This window comes from Heloderma suspectum, chromosome 5 (assembly GCF_057233095.1).
Source record: "Heloderma suspectum isolate Gila_16-S chromosome 5, 16-S_ref, whole genome shotgun sequence".
NCBI lineage: Eukaryota > Metazoa > Chordata > Lepidosauria > Squamata > Helodermatidae > Heloderma > Heloderma suspectum.
The window spans coordinates 96796819-96814091 of record NC_139462.1 but is presented as its reverse complement, the minus strand read 5'-3'; the positions used below and the strand labels follow the sequence as shown (position 1 = coordinate 96814091).

The window sequence follows — 17273 nt, the reverse complement described above, 5'->3', positions numbered from 1 at the left end:
AGCTGAACCACAGCATGGCCCCATGGATCAGGGCACAGCCAGAGGGAACCTAACTGGCTAGGAGTAGACAGAATGGAATGTGACAGATCAGTAGTAGTGAAGGGCAGGTCATGTTGAATTATGGGTGGACCTTGTCAAAATTGGTCAAAGTATGGATTTTACTACTTTATCAACCCTCAGTGTTGGTTACCAGACAAAACATGGTTTTATTGATCAGACCAATACAATTCTTGATAATTGGCGACTTTACTGGCAGTGCATTCATGCAAGCCTGAACTCTAGCACCTCCTTTTTATTTATTTTTTTTTTTTAGAAATTATGCATGGAACTTAAACAGCATCCTGAGTACATAGCCTATTTTTCTTTTTTAAGCTGATCACTTTTGGTGGTACTCTGTACCTGCCCATACCCATTCACTTTCACCTGTGATAATCAAGGAAGGCCCACAGTGACCTTTTGTGCCATAAATAGACCATTAAAACTAGGGCTGGATCTACATGGTAACCAAATGTGAAGCACTTTCATGTTTAATGCGGATTTTCATGAAATTCGCTTTGGTCCATCCCAGGCACATGAGGCAAAAAATGCAGAGTAAACACTACCTTCAAACCCACTTTTCACAGGTCAAACTGTACTTTAATCTGCCTTACTTTGTGATTGGATGGGTGGAGCCCCGCTAGTAGAAGTGAACGTCATCAACCCCACAGATGCTGCTCAGCCAGTGAGAGAGGCGTGCTCCCGCCCCTCTCCACACTCCACTGCTCAGGGAAGTTTAATGGAAGAGATTAGTAATGTTGGATAGTGTATTCTATACCCCCCCCTCGCATCCACGGACTGTGAACCAGCAGTATTGAAGCCCAGGGACAGACTGACAGGTGGGCAGACAGGAGGCACCTAGGTCCTGCACGGAGGGAAAGTGCTGGAATTGCCTCCCTCTGCTAGCACTCTGGAGTCAGCAGCAGCTACTGCCGCTGCTGCCTCCACTTCCCCAAACAGAAATAAGCCTCTTCCTCCTCCCCACAAACATGCAGGAAAATCACACCCACAGGTGACTATTCTGAAGTGGAGACATGAATGAATCAGCGGCCGCTATTATGGAAAAAGCAAACTATTGCATTACTCTGAGGGGATGACCCAGCGCAATTCCATAATTGGGGAGGCTTGTTCCCAGCCCTGTCCATGCTCCCTTGCTGTATTGGCCACCCTCTCTCCTTCCGCTCTGGATATTCCTTAGTTGTAAGTGTATCGCAGTAACGGGACTATGAAATAGCAGCTGCAACCTCCTGCTACTGGCTGCCCTTTCTCCTTCTGCTCTGTGTATTCTTTATTGTGCACTACATATAAATGGGCTATTCCACTATTGTGAATGAAACAGAGCTACCGCTATTATGAATGGGAAACGGAGGCTACTTATTATGAAAGAAGCCCTACTGCAAATGGGGAAAAAGAGGGAAGGAGGGGGAAGAGGTGGCTCCACCCCTTGACCACATCACTGGCAGGTCACAGAGGCATGCCGAGGATTTAATGCAGGGGGACAGAGCACACTGCCATGGAACCACTCCAGAGACGCATTTAAGAAAAACAATGGAGTAAAAGGACTTCCTGAAAATGCGGCTTTTCAAGAGGGAAGTGACTGGTTGGCTGCAGATTGGCAGCAATGTCACGTGTTGCAAAGGACCTCAGACTGCTCTCCCATGCATTGAATGACTTGTGTAGATTGGCTCTAATATTTATTTATTTTCACAGTGAGAGGGGAATTGTTTGTCTAGGAATTTGAGAGTCAGCAGCCTCACAGTCCCTGTCCAAGTTCATCAGATAGAACAAGCTGTCACCAAATACATAAAGTAGGTTAACAGTTTATGCCGATAGCAAGTTACGGGTTTTCATTCATATCTAGATTATTTATAGCAGCTTTTACAGTCAGACCAATTCACCATAAATGTCCCACGGAGTGTGATTATCTTATAATCTAGCCATTCTTTCTCCCACCTTGCTGCCTAATTACATTTCATGAAGTTGTTCCTTATGCAAATTAGTATCCTTGTATTGAGAGTCACAATGAAACTGCCTTTGTATGCAGAGCTGAGCTCACTTGGTGAGTACACACTACTGAAAAGCCATGACTAGGGAATTTCCACTAACCCAGGTGGATTCATGTGTCATGTGGCGGGAGGAAACCATGTTCCCCATGGTTAGTAAGCCACCCCTACTAACCACCCCCCTGCAAAAGGGTTAATGGGTCCCAGAGTGGCTTACCATGTTGTCTGCTGGGATCCCCCGTGGTTAAAACAGCCTCCAGAGGACTTCCAGGCCATGACCATAGAGTCTGCTGGCTAGAGCATCTGCCACTGCAGGTGATGCTCTAACCACCACGGACTTTCTCTATGGTCACAAAGCCATCTCAGCAGCCAGAGTGGCCGCTGGGAGCCCATTTGTGCCGCAGAGGATGACAGGATGCTCAGTAACCACATCAGCAAGATTGCCAGGTAACTATGGAGGGGGGTGGTTAGCAGAACCACATGGCGGTGCGTCATTCCAGAATCGTCTGGTGGACCCGCATGTCATGGTCATGCTGCCCCCCACAGTTACCGTAACCACCCTCCCACCGTGCGCATCTGAACAGGCCCAATATTTGTCTTTATTACACCTGTGAATTGTAAAAAAGAAAGAAAGAAAAGATGTTCCCTGCCTTCTGTGGTGTAAAAGCTTGAATACGGTTACATCTGTGACCTAATCATTTGGTAATATGCTCAGCGCACCACTCATGAATTATGCTAGCTCAGGAGTCATCTAAATCGGGGAAGTGCTACATAAAGTATGATTACTTTCCAGGAGTATATGATCTCTCCTCACTGCTCCACCCCAGTGGCTAAAACATGTAATTAACCAGAGAGGGGGGAAATGCAGTTCTATCTTTTAAATTATCTTTTTTTATGGCTGAGACCTGGAGTAGGCAACCTGGTCCCTTCCAGATGTTTAGAACTACAAGTCCCCAAATCCTTCATAATTGGGCATGCTGGGTGGGGCTGATGGGAGTTGCCATCCAAAACATCTGGAGGGCACTGGCTTGCCTACCCCTGGCTTAAACAAATTTATGGCAGATGGGTCTATCAACAGTAGTAACCATAAATGATAGTTAAATAAAACCTCCAGAAGCAGTATTCCCCTCAGTGCCAAATGCTGAGGACAAACAATGGGGAAGAATTGTTGCCTTCATACGCCCTGATTGTGGTCTTCCCAGATTTGGCTGTCCACCATTGAAAACAGGATACTGGAATAGATGAACACATGATCCAATCCAGTGGGGCTCTTCTGATATCCATAACCCAACTGACTCCAGTGGAGTTACTCTGAAGTAAATAGTGTTTGGCTGCTGGCAAACCTCTTCCCATGCCTAAAGCTGATTGCTTCCTAGTAGTTAGGAGCATGGTCAGTTGATGTTTCATCAATGGGAGATAAAGAAGGAGGTCTTCTTCTGATAGGTGGGACTCCACCCCCATTCCCATCTCTAATGGATGGAATGTGATATAGATCAGAATTTGGTGACATGGGTCCAGTTTAAGGGAGGAGCAGAGGAGCAGCAAACAGCAATGAGCAATTTGATTTTAGAGAGAATGTGGAAGGAAACTGGGAGTTTCTAAACAGGGCTAGCTGGAATTGGCAGTGTAGCCTTTGAGGTTACTCTTTGGTGAATCTTCTGCTCTGCAGAAGTGACCATTTGCCTCCACTATGCTCAGCTCATAAATCCATAAATAAACCAACCATTACAAAGGCACCATTATGTTTCCAGTGCTCTTTCCTCCAAATTAAGCCCTGTAATGCTGCCCCTGGAATTTCCTACCACCTGGGGAGAGGGGATCATAACAGCAGCTTGAAAATGGCCTGTAAGAAACAAAAATAATGTATGATCCTTGAATTTTTGATAATTGAAATGCAAAATGGTGCTTCTGCATTGTGAAATACATATGGCTTCTGTGTGCTCTTTTACCTCTAATATTTGTATATGGTAACCTAGAAGTGTTAATTGCAGGGCAGATGCATTGTGGAAGTCAAATAGTGGGTTGCTGTGACAGTGTGTGGGCTGGAAACTGAACATGAGCTATTTTCAGCATAATGTGGTAAAGCCTATATTTATACGGTTACAAATAAATCCATGCATTAGCAGCAACTAGAGGCTCAAAAATCAAAACTGCAAGTCTCTTTGTGGATTGTATTAATAATATTTAGCATGAATATTCCTAATACGTTATTGTAGTGACCCACCTAGCCAAACACAGCCCATTAGCCACACACTGTGGCATGCCAGGTTCCTGACAACTAATCTCTTTATGCAGTCCCAAGCAGGCAGCAAACGTATGTTACCGGTTTATTAAAGTTATTGTTAGGCTGCCTTCAAGCAGGGCTGCAGGATCTCAGGCCTGGGGGGGGGCAAATCCAGCCTTCCAGGGGTCCTAATCTAGCCCTTGCCCCCCCAGAATGCCACACCCCTTCCCCTGGCCACCCCCTTTCCCCCAGCTGTGGATAGTTGGGGTTTGCCTGGCTTTTGTGCATTTTTCCCCGTTCTGAAAGGTTGAAATGCCTCTCCTAAATACACAGTTACTGGCAGTAAGAGGTTTAAGCTAAGATATGCTGATAGTTTTGGTATTCTGCCTCAGCCCCTTTGCCCTTAGCCCCATCCACCACTGGAATGCGGCCCCCGAGAGCTTCTCTGAAGTCGGGCTGAGAAAGGTTCTGTACTCCTGTAAGGCTTAAAGGTTGGAACCTCCTAAACAACCAAGGGTGTTGCGGCAGACTCACATGGCTGCCCCTCACAAGGTATGCTGTGTTCCTGGCGGCTGTTTTTAAGAATGAGAGTCACAAGACATGGAAGCCTGCTGTGAAACAATTCTTCAAGGGAGCTCAGTAGTATATTATCATTATATTACACTTGTGCATTATATTACACCCTTTTCCCAGCTCCAGAGTTGTATTTTTTACATGTGTAAATGCACCTCTGGAATTCCACAAGGGAAAAATCATCTGAGGGTAACACATAAAAAATAGTGAACAGGGAAACGCTTTAAAAAAAGCCCTATTCCCACTGATCTTGTGCTCAAAAACCCAAGTCTGCTCTTTATTTTTTTTAAAAACAAACATGTATAACACTTAATTAGCTCTGCACACTACCTAGGACGATGGCAAAAGCATGATTTAAACCAAACAACTCATCACTCCATAGTTTAGGCTGCAATTGTAAGTCCACTTATCTAGTAGTAAGCCCCACTGGATTCAATGGGATGTTCTTCTGAGTAGACATGGATGGTATTGCTCTGTTAGTTTCTTAACTCCTACATCATACTAGCATGGTAAAAAGTTACTTGCTGGTCATCACCCTGGACTCACAACATTTTTTAAAATGACCTTTATGGTCCTCCTTTCCTCCAAGGAGCTCAGGGTGGTATACATGGAGTTATCCCATTTAATCCTTACAACAGCTGCATAAAACAGGTTCAGCTGACAGAGAGGTTCATGGCTGACTGGGGCTTTGAATTTTGGTGTCCCCAGTCCTACACATCATCCAATACATCACACCAGCTCTTGTCGGGTTCAGATGTATACAGTGCCAGGTAAGAGACACTGGTTCTCCAGTGGGTTAGAATGGTCTGAAATGCAGCAGTCTAGCCAGTACATATCTGGAAGACTATCTGAAAACCTCATGAATAAGCTTGTTTGAGGAAGTATATAGCCTGCATGATCCACTGGGCACAAGGTGGATTATACCATGATTGAAATTAAGTTTATCTCTGTTCCTAAAAGGCTTACACCCTAATTGTTTCACTGCTTTATTAATGTATGTAAAAGATAATTCATTATTTTTATTTTTATTCATTAACAAGTTCATCATAGTTAAATATATGTAATGTAATATGTATGAAATACCAGGCAATGGGCTGCAGTCCGTTGGACGCTCTTATCTAAAGGTGTAATTTTTAGGATTTATTTCATAGTTAAGTGGAAGTGAATCTTTGATTTGTATTGGTCTAGAGAATAATTGATTTCCTATTTTATTCTGTTTTTATCTTCATCTGTTATATTATTATCTACCTCTGTTATGTTATGGAACTTGCTGTTGAGAAAATAAAATCTTTTTTAAAAAGGAAAAAGAAATTAATCAAGTATGTAACTCCTGAGAAAGTCTGTGGACCATGTTACCAACCAATCTTAGCCTACTGTTGTGAAAATCAAAAATGTCAATGGCAAAACCATTCACCCTCCTGCATCTAGGCTCCTTTATTAATCATCATAAATATTAGCGATGGTTTAAACCAGACACATATCACACATGAACACAGGAACTGGCTGGAGCGAAGCAGTGTTGACTTATCTGCAACTGTAACTGCGCCCAGAAATATGCAAACTATTACAAAGTAACATTTCCGCTTGGATCTAACCTGCGTGTTGTAATATAAGTGTCTACTTATCTCATGGGTTAAAAATCCACATGAAATGTGGAAATCAAATACAAAGCCGCTGTAACTCTCCGATCTGCCATATTATTATTAACAGCGGACTACATGGCATAGCTGTTGCAAGCCTCTCTTTGCCTCTTTATATGAGCATAATAACACTGGAGACTTACTTTCTTCCCTCTTGGAACAAGAAACCAATTCTGTTCTCTTTAAAAGGGGATCGGACAAATTCATGAAGGATAAAGCTATCAGTGGCTACTAGTCTTGAGAGCTGTATCCTGCCTCTAGTATCACAGGCAGTATGCCTATGTCCACCATTTGATGGGGAACATGGGCGGGAGGGGGCTCTTGCACTGAAATCCTGCTTATGGTTTTCCCGTGGGCAGCTGGTTGGCCTCTGTGTGAACAGAATGCTGGACTAGCTGGACCCGTGGTCTGGTCCAGCAGGTCTCTTATGTTCAGAGCAACATTACACTTAAAAAAAAAAAAAGCTGCGCAGAAATGCAACCCCCAGCCCCGTCCGCAGAAGACCCGAGTTTGAAAGAGCATTGACTTCTGTCGTAGGTTATACTTTGGAGTGGGGTTGGGAGGGAAAGACGAAACCCAGTGTGTAGAGCAGCCTTTCCCAGCCTGGTGCCCCCAGATGTGTTGGGCTATATGCTGCCTGGAGGGCGCTGGGAGTTGTAGTCTAATACATTTGGAGGGCACCAGGCTGGGGAAGGCTGGCGTAGAGACCAAAGCACGACCCCCGCTTCCGCTTTTCATGCCCAGAGCTGAATCTTCCTTCCTGGCAACTCCATCCCTCCCACACCAATTCCTCCCCCTCTCCCTCCCCCCCTCTCTCTTCAGTGAGGCTCCGCCTTCTTCTCTCCACCAATGAACTGCGCGGGCAGAACAAGGGGTTACCAAGATTGGACGGGTACCCCATCCTACGCCCACCTCCCCTCTCCTCCATCAGCCACGCGCCGTGATCTAGTCTCGCGGGATCCGTTTTCTCGCTATATAAACTCACCAAACGCGCTCGTTCTTTCTCTTGTGTCGTGGGTGGTGAGTGCGGCTGGATAATTCCTGCCGGTGGGCCTACCGAGGGTGGGATTGACCATTCCCCAGGAAAGGGGCGGGGGAGAACAGACGGGGATGGCCATGTGCAAGTTGAAACGCGGGGGAGAGGGAGAAAACGCTTGTAGTTCGCGTGGAAAGGAGAGGTGGACGTAAAACGCGGAGATCCAGCGCTCCTGAAACGGTACGCTCACGGTGCGGGGCTAAAATACGTCCCGCGTCCATCTGTTTCGCCTTCTGAGCCCCTCACACTTCGCGCGTCTAAAGCAACCTGTGCTTTAGAATGGCTAACACAGGGGGGTAGAGCATTCCTCTCGCTAAAACCTGGGGCAGGGTTGGCGCTCCCTGCCTTCGGATCCTGTCGCGAGAAACACCACCTTGTATTTAGGTGTCTTAAACGGAAGCCTAGTACCTCATAGTGGTGCTGGATTGCTGTCTCTAGTTTGTGTGGGGGGTGAGAGTAGGCCAACGCAGCGCACAAGCCCCTCAATTTCATATTCAAATATCAATAGTGTGGGAAGTACCCAACTTCGTTCAGCGAAGAGCCTTAGGGCGCAATCCTATTCGTTTTTAGACAGAAAAATGCCTTGCAATTCCCTGCATGTCCTGGATGCTGGTAGGTTTAGGACTTTTTCTGTCCAAACATGCATAGGATTGCACCCTTAATGTTTGTTATGTTTAGTTGTATTTGTTATACTTGGGCCATACTCTTCCTTAAAAACAAAAAAAGTTAAGAGTGTTGCTTCTGTAAAGAACCATGTACATTGGCCTTATAGAAATAATAGATTGCATGGGTAACTTTGACAAGTTGACTTTAGGGCACAATCCTGTGGCCCATAGACATTGTCTGAGGGGCCATAGGATAGTGGGGATTCCCCCCTCTGAGGTCAGAGACAGCGCTTCAACCTTGGAAGGGGGAGTCAAGAGACCCAACCCCTCGCAGCCAGCTGGCCTCTGAGGTCAGAAAAGTGACCTCGGAGAGGGGGGAAAGGGCAGTGGGTGGAGAGGGGAGGAGACGAGGGGCCAGGATACAAGCTATCCTGAGGCCTGTCCAGCTTCCTTCCCTCCCCCTCTGAAGTGCCCTTGCTGCAGGGTGGGAAGATAGGGAGGTGAGGATTGCTGCCACCGCTCATCCTGCCCTGCATTGGATGACTGGAAGTTCTGCCTTCAAGGGCTTCCAATCATGGAGGGTGCAGTCGATAGGATTTGGCCTTAATCTGGCTTTGCTGGGGGGGAAATACCTTGGCCTGACACTTGAACTTCAGAAACCATCCCATGAGCTGGCTTAAATACCTGGCTATGCAGTAACACATTGGGGAGCAATGAGACATCTGTGTCTTTCTCAGCAATGCTCACTCTCTGAGGTATGGACTGTCCTGCACTAATAATCCTAGAGTAGATCTTGAGGTTTAAGATGGCTCATTTAGACTGCACCAAGTGCCACAGACTGACTGTTCAGTTGCCAACATTAAAGAAAACAAAAACATGTAATCTTTGCTATATTAGTGTTACTGTGGTGTTTCCTCACAACTTGGTTTAAAAACAATGAGGTGCTTGCAACTTAATGTTGTGCTACAACCATTTATTCTTCAGACTGATTGATCTTCGATACGTACTAGGACAATTTTGTTACAGGAGTTTAGCTTTTGAAAGATTGAATCCATTAGGTTTAGGAATGGCAGGCCTGTGTTTTTAGATGTTACCAATAACAGCAAAATTAGCCATTTTTTCCGGTTTCAGGAATGGTCATGGCTCATCTCCAAGCCATATCTTGTCTGCTTACCAGTGTGGCCTTCCACAAAGTATTCTGCATTTGAATGGACTGGAAGTAATGGCTGAATAAAGGCTGTCCATTTTGAGAGAAGGTAAGATAAGTGATACTCCTCCCTTTAAAGTGATATGCCTCTTTCCTCTCTATGTGCTTAACTAAAATGACACATCTTACATGCCCTGGTTATCTGCTTTTACAGATAAAAAAGTACATGCCCTGGTTATCTGCTTTTCTCTGTTGCACCTCCGTCCTCTCAGGTTTACCCAAAACTCTATTGCTGAAAGAAACTACTTGTTCAGAACTTATGATGAGCCCCTTACGTTGGCTGCCCATCCAGCACCAGCTCCTTGTCCTTTCAAAAAGCTTTCCAAGGCTTTGCCCCAGTATATCTTTTTGCTCTCGTTTCCCATTACTTCCCTGACAGTGACTCTCTTCCAGCGCTACCATTGAAAGGTCTCCTCTAAACAATTAATAGTCCTATTTCATTGCTTCCTCTTTTGCCTGGGACTTTGTTCCTGAACCTGTGTGGTGCCACTGCTTTTTCTCTCTAAATCCTTCAAAATTCATTTGTTTTTCCAAGAGACTAATATCCAGTAATCCCTTGCCCAAACCAAAATGAATCCTGTGTATGCATAATTGCACAGTGTATGCATCTCTCTTCATTCTGTTCCCTCCCCCAATATTAAAACATAGGCCGTAAGCTCCTTGGGATGGCAGCTTATAGTGTTTGCATATTGCTTTGTGAAGGACCACTTAATTTTGGTGGTGCTTTATAATGATGCACTTAATGCATTGCTTGAGATTACCTGTTTCTGTGCAATATCTTGTGTCTGTGCTGCACTAAATATTGGGTAACATAAGACTGGCATTGTTCCTGTCTAAAAAGCTTATGGTGGTAACATGGGCAAACTAATAACATGCTAAATGAGAAAATCCAGCCAGATAAGGGAGTAGCGAGGATCCTAGGTGGTGGGTTGATGGCAGGTTTTACATGTTCTCAAATAAGTGAGAATGGGATCTGAGGAAGGATTTGAAAAGTGTTGAATGTGGGAACTGACACTATTGAAAAGCGAAGATAGCCATGCTGGTCCCTGAGGAAACAACCCCCACAGTTAGGCAATATCTTTATTAGGACCAATCAGAATTCCACAAAAAGGTGTAAGCTTTCAAGTTCTCCAGAACTGTTCATCAGGCTAGATGGTACCAAAAATGTTGTGGGAGAAGAACTGGAAAAGTCCCAGAATTTGGCCAGGTGTGATAGCCATGAGGTCTGCAGTTTTGATAGCTCCAGTCTCAAAATGGAAATTGCAGACTGAATGAATTGGTAAGTGGTAGGTATTGCTGGTATCAGATTATACCTAACAATGCATTTTGGAACAGAGGAGCACCACTGGTTGATGTCCCATTTCTGAAAGCACAAAGTCCATCTACAACTGATTTTCCTCTTGCCTTGCCAATTGTATTGAAAAGCATGGTGGTTAAGCAATGTGAGAGTTCTAGTATAGTGTCCTTGGGATTCACAGATTATCAGTGGATGTGGCAGTTGCCAAGTGCTAAACGTGAATGTGTGAGCCAATGCTTTTGAGTCAGACTATTCAGGTTATTAAGTATGGCAGGAACTGCATCTTTATTTTATTTATTTGTTGTACTTTTAAATGGCCAAATAGCCAGGGTTCTCTTGGCAGCCTTTCCCCTTTTCAGCTTTGCCCTCTTAAGGCTGGTGGTGCTTTAAGTGGCCAACACAGAGGGGTAAAGTAATCCTCTCTTAAACCCAGAGGTAAGAATGGAACTTTCCTCTGGATCCTGTCGGGAGGTACAAACGTAACAAAGAAAATATTTTTAAAACATCTGCTTTGATGCATAACTTTGCTCTAGAATTGCTATGGCTGATGTCAGTGACATTTAAAATGCCACACAGAATAGTTATTTACTGCAGATTGTAATGTGGTTTTTGGCTTTTAAAGTCGCTAGTCATTGGATTTTGTCCTTCCTTGGGATTTAGGTGCACATACACCTTTTACTGATGGAAAATAAGATGTCCCTCCCCCCAGCAGATGTCTGGATGCTTATCAAGAGCTTTGAGAGGTGTCACTGACATGACTATTTCTTGAAAACCGAAGCACCTGGGTGAGCACTGTGAATAGCTGCAAATGAATGGATTATGGGTGATTCTGTAAAAACTGCAGATGTAGCGGGGGAACAATTCAGTCATTTAGCTTATTTTTCATTGCCAAGTAAAGAGAGGCAGAGTTCTCAAAATGTATATTCATCATTATGCTTAAAGTCCCATTGGATCATTCCCAATAGCTTGTGGGTGTGGAAGGAGTGAAACTTTTTCTAGTAAAATCCTAAAAGCTCCCAGAAAAATAGTTCAAGAGTGGCTTGGATTGAACAGCTGCCTTCAGTGAGCTGACTTATTTTAGGCAGCAAGCTAAAGTCTGAATAGCTATTGCAGCTGGGCCTGTGGGAGTGGAGATAGTGAGAACTTAGGATAATTGGGGGAAAATCCCAAGGTGTGTACAGTGTTGGCATTTTCATGATGCTAAAACAGACATCATGACAGCAAAACTGTACAAATAGGTGTGTCAGCCTGCAAGCCATCACTAGTCTCTATTAAAAATGACAACTTGTGTATCATGTGCTCTCCCAGTAAAAGCAGACATTTATATTGGAAGTTTAGCCAGAATGGATTGCCATTCCTATAATGGGTTATTCATTGTTCTAAGCGAAATATGTGCAAGTCTTTCCCCACACCTCCTTCTCTTCTTCCCTGTGATGTTGAGACAGCACAATGCCAGAACGCCACATCATTGCATTGCAAATTTCCCTGCCACAGTAGTTTGCAAATTCCATCATGCAGAATGTATGATGTGATATTATAGGGGAGAGGAGGTGGTATGGGTAGAGATGTGAAGACCCAGAAAAAAATGGAAGCATTTGGTGAAAAACATGGTTTCCCCCCTAAAAGACTACTTTGTTTTTTTCTGTAAAATTGAAAACAAAATAAATTATGGAATATTTTCTTTTAGAACTATGAATTAAATATTTAAGGCAAGGGTGGGCAGCCCGATGCCCTTCAGATGTTTTGGGCTACAGCTCCTTGATGATTAGCGATGCTGGCTGGGGCTGATGGGAGTTGTAGTACAGAACATCAAGAGGGCATCGATTTGTCTACCCCTGATTTAAGACATGGTGTTCGTATATTGCTACCTGTACTCCCCTCCAAATGATTTCTAAAAATGATGTAATTTCTAAAAATGATGTAATAGGAAGACTTTCAGACAAGACCATACAGTTTCATATCATTACAATTCCTGTAGTCTGAGGACAAACAGACAGTACAGCTCTCAAATGCATGAGAGAAGTGTGTTTTTGTTTTCAATTCTCATGAGAGATGCAAGAAAAAGTGTGGTTTTTTGATTGTGGGCTTCCTCTTGTTTGAGGTTGATGGTTCTGTTCTGTGTCGTCCCCCGTCCCCCCCCAGGTCGCAAAGGACTGGAAGTGGAGCCATATCCAGTTATTCCTGTAGAGTTCAGAAACATGGAGCTCATTGTCCTGCTTGCTCAAAAGGCATAGAAGAGGAGAAAGAGCCAGTCTAAAGGTTTTGAAGTTAAAAGGAACCTGATTCCTCCTGCCCTGTGATCCACAAAAATACTGAGCAGCACAAAGGAGCTGAAAGAAAGTATTCTTTACCTTTCAATAAAGAGCTCAGTATTCTGAATCGAGATAAACGAATGCAGCTAAAATATTGTTTACATTTATCTTCTTAACCCCAGTGTAAATCATAACTGAATGCCTGCTAATCTGCTGCTTTTTAGCAAAATCACGCACGCGCTCGCACCCTGCCACCTTAGCAGTGAGGTGAGACCTGCAGGGCAGGAGAGTTATGTGCAGTTAACTTTGAGGGAAGAGAGGCATCTCCATCCATCCACTAATAAATTTGTACACACTGTAGCTTAGTATTTACATGCAAGTTAGCAACTAATTCTTTTTTTGTCATTCCCCCCCCCCCCTTCAGCAAAATGCTGAGACCAGCTTTTAAGATATGGAAGCATTTCCACATTGCAAGTTATTTTGAGGGAAAAAATGTGGGTTGCAAATACTGTCAAATCAAATATGCGTTTCCAAATGCCACCACGAGGATGACATTCATCCTTATCTATACAACATTTCTTACATACGTTACAAAATCTTTCATGGGTGTAAGTGAGGAGGACCAAGATGAAAAAGGTGTGATTTGTGCTCCCCAGTTTTCTCAGTCCAGAAGTTGTGCTGCTGCTTCTACAACTTCAGCATCTTCACACAGGGTTGGCCAAACAACGTCCTGAAGTAACCAAGTATTGCAAGCAGCTTGTATACAAAAGATTCTCAATAGCTTCATTTGCAGAGGACATATGACACCTGAAGACCAAGAAAAATTGAACAAGCTCTTGAAAAAGCAGTATGTTCTTTTGGAATGCTGTTGTCAACAACTGACAATGCATAGGGCAGGAAGCTTTAAAATTGCTAAGACCATCAGCGAAGCTCGGTGCCTTGCAATACCTACAGGTGGACAGGGTAAATGTGCAAGGAAGAAGTGTACACTTTGACCTTGTTTGCGCAGTCATGCTGGCTGGAATGAGCCACCATACGTGCCAAATTTCTCCAGCTGCCCACACTGGTGCGGCTTGTATCATTTGAACCAGGGCAGCATGGCTTGTTTGGAGTGGGCTGCAACCCTCAAATAACCCATGGCCTATGGTTTGATTATTTGAGGGTTGCTGCCTGCCCCAAATAAGCCATGCCCTCTGCGTTTGGATGGCATGGCAAGCCATGCCAGTGTGGGTAATTAGGGGGATGTGTCCAGCATACGCAGTGGCTACAACAAGCCACGGTGGCTTGTTTCAGCTGCCATGATTGTGCAAACTAGGCCTTATGAAAATTTACCAGATAAAAGAAGCTCTTTGAGAAGCAGGAAGAGTTGAGGATCTTAAAGTACCTGGAAATGTAAGGGACGCTGTACTTGATGAAGATGTCTTCTGGGTTTAGCTGCAGAATTCCCTCAAGATTCTTAAGCCAATTTCTTCCACCGTCACTGCATCTGAACTGGACAGTGCAGTTTTGTCAGATGTTCTTCACCAACTGGCCAAGATAAAATTAACTGAGAATCTATGCCAAGGGTGCTGAACCTCTTTCAGCCTGAAAAACTTAAGAAATGGGGAAAAATTTGTTGACAGCCAACTCATGTTGCTGCAAACCTTTTGGACCAGGATTCAAAGGCAGAAATAGAAGTGATGACAGCACTGCATGTGCCTAGGTTATGAAACAAGCAGCACACTTGGGACTTGATTTTGGAAAGATACTTTTCAATATTGCAGAACCCAGGAATACAGTCTGGGATTCTGCCAAGTATGTCCCTCCTGCTAACATGATGGCAAGGTCTTCGTGCAACATAGCGCCTGGCTGACTCGCTTGCCTGCTTCAGTTTCCATCTTCTGCAGCATGTGAAAGAAATGGTCTATATTTGGAAGTACACCAAATCAAGGGGTAAACTGACATATCTAAGGGTGGAGGAGCTTGTCTCAGTCCAGGAATATGTGTTTCTAGAAGGCCATGAAGATGATAAAAATGAAGGACTAGAAGAAGCAGGTACTGCTAGTGATATGTCAGAAAATGAGACTAATTAGACAATGTTTCCTGTAGCAAAATAGGTATGCAGTGATATTTGGGGTTTCCCTCTTTTTTCTTAATCTTTTCTTTTAAAATGGGTGTTTTGTGTCTGCTTGACACTGTAGAAGCAACTAAGCTTTACTATAATGTTGATGGTTGCAGCTTACAGTATTAATAAAACAAGTACTGATAAAAGAGCCATAAAAACATACTATCACACTAAAACAATTACAATACAACAATTAATCTAATTTCCTTTTCAACTTTAACTTCACACCCTACTCTGTGCAAAAAAATTCAATTTTCACCCATGGTTTCAGATTTTAGATGTATTATTTTGGGATGGCATCCTTGCATGTATATAGGGATGCACGAGGCATTCTGTCTGTACAAAATCTGTTACAACTGTACCTGATTCTTACCACCTGGACTAATGTACAGATCAGAATATAGCCTTCACATTTTGCAATGCGGTTCTCAGCTTAAGAAATACATTTAAAATGCATATTTTAGGCTTAAATGTTTTAGAAAAGTGTAGAGGAGGAACATACATTTATAAATGCTATTTTATTTTATTTTCAACATTTATTTATTCTGTTCCACTTCTAGACAGATTCCAGAGTGGTGAACGATAAAAGATAAAAAGAATAAAAGGCCATATTCAAAATGTTGCTTTTAAAACTACCAATAAAAACCGTGCTGGTCAACCAAGGAAGGCTTCTTGAAATAAAGGTGCTTTCAGGAGGCACTGGAAACAACACAATGCTGATGCCTGCCTGACCTCCAGAGGCAGGGAGTTTCATAGAGAGGGGGCCACCACACGGATGGCTCTTTCCAGGTGGACTCCCAATTGGGTCATAGGTCCGTGCAGAACCACCAAGAGCATGCCATCTAATGACCTTTGATGGGGCAGGTTGATAATGGAGAAGGTGCTCTCTTAAATATCCTGGTCCCAAGTGGGTTTGGTCCTATATGCTACTACTGAAACCTGGGACAGCCAGTGCAGTTCCCTCAGCAAAGGAGCTGCATGCTAAAAATGGGCAGCTCCTGATAAGAGCCAAGCTGCTGCATTCTGCACTAGCTCCAGCTTCCGGAACAGCCTTAAGAGCAGTCTTGCATTGACCACTTTGCAGTAATCCAGTCTTGAGGTTACTCATGCCTGTACCGCTGTGGCCAAGCTATCCCTGGAGAGGCAGTAGCTGACAAAGCAGCCAAAGCTGGAGCTGCTGTGGCCACTTGAGTCTCCAGCAATAGTGATGAATCTAGGTGTACCCCCAGACTATGAACCTGGTCTTTCAAAGGGAGTGCAACCCCATCCAGAACAGGCAATGAGCCTATCTCCCCAACTTAGGAATCCCTCACCCACAGGGCTTCTATCTTGCCAGGATTCAGCTTCAATTTATTGGCCCTCATCCAGCCCATTACTGAGTCTAGGCACTGATCCAGAACTCGCACAACCTCACCTGATTCAGATGTCGCAGGGAGAAAGCTGTGTGTCATCTGCATGCTGATGGCACTTGGCTCCAAATTCCTTAATGACCACTCCCAGCAGCTTCATGTAGATGTTGAGCAACACTGGGGACAAGATGGTGCCCTGTGGAATCCCATAGCTCAATTGCTAAGGGGCTGAGGAATGGTCACCCAATGATACTCTTTGAAATCCATGGTTGATGGTATCAAAAGCTGATGAGAGGTTGAGCAGAATTAATGTGGTGCACGCTGCCTGTCCCTCTCAAGGTGACGAAGGCTGATTCAGTCCCATGGCCAGGTTGAAACCCACATTGGAATGGGTCCAGAGAATCTGTCTCCTCCAACAGTGCCTGCATACAACCCCCTGTGCCATAACCCTCTCAAGTGCCTTCCTTAAGAAAGGGGTATTTGTGACTGGGCAGTAGTTGTTGAATACCATGGGGTATTATGGCAAAATACTTCAAACATATGTATTTAAAATAGTATTTGTGTTCAGTTTTTGTGCTTTTTTTTTAAATGACAGATTAATGCAGAAACTGGATTTAGGAATCAATATATGGTAAAGTGGCATGGATGAGAAATAGTCTAATCCATCCCTATGTGTGCATTATGTCTAGATCTGGTCCTGAAGATGGCTTTTAACCTATTTAAACTTGGTTCCAGTGGATAAGATAATGCATCTGTTCATCAGATGTCTTGGTTTGCCAGCAGCACACTGCTGTGGTAGTTCACAGCCTGACATAAGAAAGCTTGATGCATACTGCCAATTGCTGTAAGATCAGCACTGAGTTACACTGAGGACTGAACCAATTCTTCTCCCCACTGAGACAGAACCAGCATCCATAAAGTGACTGGTGGCTGGCTTCATTGATGAG

At 44.0% G+C, this 17273-nt stretch overlaps 1 long non-coding RNA gene and 2 other non-coding genes across 3 annotated transcripts; all 3 read left to right on the top strand.

The window, feature by feature from the left end:
* The first annotated feature begins 7479 nt into the window (after window positions 1–7479).
* Window positions 7480–15637, top strand: LOC146344155 (uncharacterized). The gene is made up of 4 exons (XR_014792164.1): window positions 7480–7692; window positions 9249–9373; window positions 11282–11406; window positions 12764–15637. It is a non-coding gene; the product is annotated as an uncharacterized LOC146344155 (long non-coding RNA).
* On the top strand, window positions 7762–7884 carry LOC146344157 (small nucleolar RNA SNORA26). The gene has a single exon (XR_014792745.1). It is a non-coding gene; the product is annotated as a small nucleolar RNA SNORA26 (small nucleolar RNA).
* LOC146344156 (small nucleolar RNA SNORA26) lies at window positions 10983–11100 on the top strand. The gene has a single exon (XR_014792744.1). It is a non-coding gene; the product is annotated as a small nucleolar RNA SNORA26 (small nucleolar RNA).
* Window positions 15638–17273: the final 1636 nt, after the last annotated feature.